Source organism: Triticum aestivum, chromosome 2B, assembly GCF_018294505.1.
Source record: "Triticum aestivum cultivar Chinese Spring chromosome 2B, IWGSC CS RefSeq v2.1, whole genome shotgun sequence".
Lineage (NCBI taxonomy): Eukaryota > Viridiplantae > Streptophyta > Magnoliopsida > Poales > Poaceae > Triticum > Triticum aestivum.
Window position 1 is genome coordinate 202,069,317 of NC_057798.1, and position 4,621 is coordinate 202,073,937.

The window sequence follows — 4,621 nt, forward strand, 5'->3', positions numbered from 1 at the left end:
TAGTCCGGCCATCCGGACACCCCCTAATCCCGGACTCCCTCACTATGCATCTTGTTCATCGTGATCATAATTACATATATAATTTCTGGCCTCGCGAAGGAGAAAGCATCGCTCAAGCTTGGGGGAGGCTTAAGTCAATGTTATATTCATGCCCCAATCATGAGCTCTCTCGGGAAATGATTATCCAGAACTTTTATGCTCGGCTTTCTATTGATAATCGCAACCTGCTCGATACTTCCTGTGCTGGTTCCTATATGCTGAAGACTATTGATTTCAAATGGGACTTATTGGAAAGAATTAAATGCAACTCTGAATATTGGGGTTCCGACGATGGTAAGGAGTCAGGTATGACACCTAAGTTCAATTGTGTTAAATCTTTTATGGATACTGATGTTTTTCGTGGATTTAGCGCTAAGTATGGACTTGACTCTGAGATAGTACCTTCTTTCTATGAATCTTTTGCTAATCACGTTGATCTCCCTAAAGAGAAGTGGTTTAAATATAACCCTCTGGTTGAAGTTAAAGTAGTTGCACCTATTACAGTTGAAGAAAGGACTATTACCTATAGTGATCCTATGATTCCTACTGCTTATGTTGAAAAACCTCCTTTTCCTGTTAGGATAAACGATCATGCTAACACTACTGGAAACAGGGAATTTGCCATCAGTTAGCTCTTTGCCATCTGCCAGCTGATGGCAAAGAATGTCTTTGCCATCTGCTTATAAAAAACAGATGGCAAAGAACTGACAGACGGCAAAGAACATGGTTGCCATCAGCCAATTCTTTGCCATCTACTAGTGGATGGCAAATAATCTTTGCCATCTGCCAGCAGATGGCAAAGAGGTTGGCAAATCCTGTGGCCGTCAAACGTGTAACGGCGTACCAGCCCCACCTCTTTGCCATCTGCCAGCAGACGGCAAAGATTCTTTGCCATCTGCTGGCAGATGGCAAAGAGTTGGGGTTATTTTTTTCAGGTAAAAAAAAGAACTGTGGGGTTATCCCCTCCCTCTCTCCCCTCCTCTCCCTCCCTCCCACGCATCTCACCCGCCGCCGCCCAAGCACCCCGCCGCCCCACCACCCCACCACCCCGCCACCCGCGCCCGCACCACCCGCCGCCCCACCACCCCGCCGCCGCATCCAGCAGCCCGCCCTCCCTCCCTCCCTCCCTGGCAGCAGATCCGCCCTCCCCTCCCCTCTCTCGCGCTGGAAACCCCTCCTCCCCTGGGCAGGCCATGGCGGCGCCGGCGGCCAGATGACTCCCTCCTCCCCTCCCCTCCCCTACACTCCCCTCCCGTCACCAGGAGAGGAGAGGAGAGGGAGATCCTGCACTCAGGCCATGGCGGCGGCGAGATACGCTCGGGGACAGGAGGACCATGGCCTGCTCTTCGTCAAGGAGACCGATGCCATGGAGCTGCTCCTCAAGGTCCGACCCTGGTGAGTTCAATCTATTGGTTCCGCCATTCTTCCCTTCCCTATCTACCTCTACTAGTAGTACTCACCGTCTCCCGCTCCCAGATCGAGACCGTCGCCATGCTAGAGGAAAGGCTGCTTCTCTTCCTACCAGATCCAGGTCGCGGAAGGCTACTTCTTTCCCTCCCAGTCCCAGATCCAGGTCGGTCGCCATGGGAGCTTCCTCCGCATGCTGCGCCGCCGATATAGGCCATGTGAGCTTCCTCCGCGTGCCGCACTACCAGTATTTTTTGTTTTCAGTGTGAAAACTCCAAATTTTTCACATTGTTAGCCAGATCCTCAAACTATGTTGACGAACCTTTAGTCTCTATTTTGTACGCTCATGGAGATTTTAGCTGGGTACATTTGCATCAAAATATATCTTATATATGTTGTGGACTATTGTTACCTGTTGATAATGCTACTACAGAAAATATGCGAACGCCATCCCAGGACAGAGAAAGAGGCACTATGGACTAGGGATTACTTGCTGGATACCAACAACTGAAAATATGAGACATGGATTGACATGGAAACAAGGTATTACAAATTCCGTACTCCCATATAGTATAGAAAAAGATTAGTCGGACTTTCCTTCTTGAGCTTATTTTCTTTATGGTTCATGTGCAGAGAAAGAAGAAACAAAAATAAGCATTATAGACTAGATGATGAGAACAGTGGTTTCTCTCAGTGCAATATACTTAGTTGATGGAGCATGCTCCTGGGACATACCAGGCTAAAGTGATGTTCCAGAGTACACATGGAAAGTGACTTGATGGAAGTCAACGACATGGTAACAGGGTGATTGGATCTTGTGTTCTTTTACGCAATTCATTTATATGTTCATTTCAAATCAGTTAGCAATGACATTCAATGTGGAAGGAAGGTGAAACAACTTATGATTTCTAAGTAGGAGTATATATTATTTCCATGCTTTGGTTTTACTTTTTTTGGCTTTAATGGGTCATACCAGTGTGCATTGGGAAAAATTATTTCAATCTAAGTGGCAACAGGTTCCAACGTGTATATGTATTATGTGCTAACACACATAAGTCCTCAAGTATATCATCCATCATGTCACTAACTTCCTGTCCATGACACACCCATGCCGCTGCATGTTGTTAGCACATTGAACTCCTTCCATGACTAACTTAACTCCTGAAGCTGTGGCCTACTCTATTGCCAGTTTCGTAGAGTATGATCCTTTATGGCCCTTTTTATGAAGTTGGCTATATTATCCTTGAGCTTAGTTTTATTTGGGAGGAAGAGAGAGGAAGAAAGGTTGATGACCCACCATCCAACAGCCAACCCTACCAAACTTGGAAATGATAATATTAGGCATTCTATTACAAGTTAGAAGTACAATAAAGCAGCAACATTGTCTATTCATTTGCCTACTTGAATACTAAACAAGATTACTTCCTCAATTTTAACAAGGCATGCTGATTCACGAATTTATATATGGGGAAAATTCGTTAGCTTCTTGATATATTGCTATAATTGTTTTTTACGTATAAGATCTGTTAGATATAATCTTCATATTGTATATATACACGTACTTAAAAAGTACAAAATAAAGGAATTTCCATAGTAGCTTAGTCAAGAGAAAGAACAAGAACTAATTAAACAATATAATACTCCCTTCATCTCTGTTAGATATAATCTTCACATTGTATATATACACGTACTTAAAAAGTACAAAATAAAGGAATTTCCATAGTAGCTTAGTCAAGAGAAAGAACAAGAAATAATTAAACAATATTACTCCCTTCGTCTGGATTTTTTTAGTGTTAGATACATCCATTTGAGCGACAAATAATTTGGGATGGGGGGAGTATCAGGAAAGACAGATTACGACAGTGTACAAAATGGAACACCCATGTGCTACAAAATGACATGTCCGCATCAATTATGTACTAATACCAAATACTCCCTCCGTTCCTAAATATAGATCTTTTTAAAGGTTCCAACAGAGACTACATACGAATCAAAATGAGTGAATCAAAATTCTAAAATATGTATATATACATCTGTATGTGTTCGTATTGGAATCTCTAGACGGACTTATATTTAGGAACGGAGGGAGTAGATTTTAGAACTCAATTCTCATAGACAAAGCAGGAACCTTCGATGACTAATGCTTACAAAATTATTCTTCTATGCAATATGATGAAGATAGTCCATGCTTCACTAACTATATCAAAAGAACTACACATTGTATATATACACATTCTACTAGTCTTCTTCTAACTTTCTTCTTTCCCATTTTATAGATTTTCTTAAGATCACGGAAGCTTGGGTTGATGGAGTGCTTGTATTTAGTTTTTGTTTTGACCTTGTGAAACTTGCTACCTATGGATGAAACTATGTAATATTGATGAAACTATGTATATGTACGGATGAAACTTGCTACTATTGGTAACATGTATTGGATATATGTGTTCATGACTATTGGTAATATGTGTTGAATATGCTATATTGGTCATATAAATATATTTGTGTTTGATTTTCTGTGAAAATGAATTGATATAAGAAAAAACAAAATTAAATGGGGCAATATAGTCACTTTGCCATCTCCTGGCAGATGGCAAAGAGCTTTGCCATTAGCTGGCAGATGGCAAAGAGGCCACGTGTCATCTACATGTAAAATTTGGGCTGGCCTATTTGGGCTCTTTGCCATCTGCCAGCAGATGGCAAAGCTCTTTGCCATCTGCTGGCAGACGGCAAAGCATGCAGCCTTTGCCATCTGCTGGCAGACGGCAAAGTATGCCGTTAGCCTTCTAACGGGGCTAACCCCGTTAAGAGGCTTTGCCATCTGCCAGCTGATGGCAAAGGCACAGGCTCTTTGCCATCAGCCAGCAAATGGCAAAGAAGACTTTACCGGCAGGGTTTCAGACAAACTGTTTGCCATCTGCTGGCAGATGGCAAAGCCTTTGCCATCCGCCGAAAGTGCCAGATTCCAGTAGTGTAAAGCTTCGAATGTTGTTCGTAAGAGTAATACTAGGACTTATACACCTCCTGAGCAAATTAATATTGAACCTAGTATTGCTATTGTTAAAGATCTCTTGGATGATAATTTAGATGGGCATGTTTTTTATTTCTGTGATGAAGTTGCTAATATTGCAAAACCAGATGCTAAGACGCATAGGCCCATTGTAGGCATGCCTGTTAT

General features: G+C 42.5%; 1 long non-coding RNA gene across 1 annotated transcript; it reads left to right on the forward strand.

Moving 5' to 3' along the window:
* Positions 1 to 1,172: 1,172 nt before the first annotated feature.
* LOC123041054 (uncharacterized) lies at positions 1,173 to 3,566 on the forward strand. Its single transcript, XR_006418356.1, has 4 exons — positions 1,173 to 1,434; positions 1,516 to 1,664; positions 1,880 to 1,989; positions 2,080 to 3,566. It is a non-coding gene; the product is annotated as an uncharacterized lncRNA (long non-coding RNA).
* Positions 3,567 to 4,621: the final 1,055 nt, after the last annotated feature.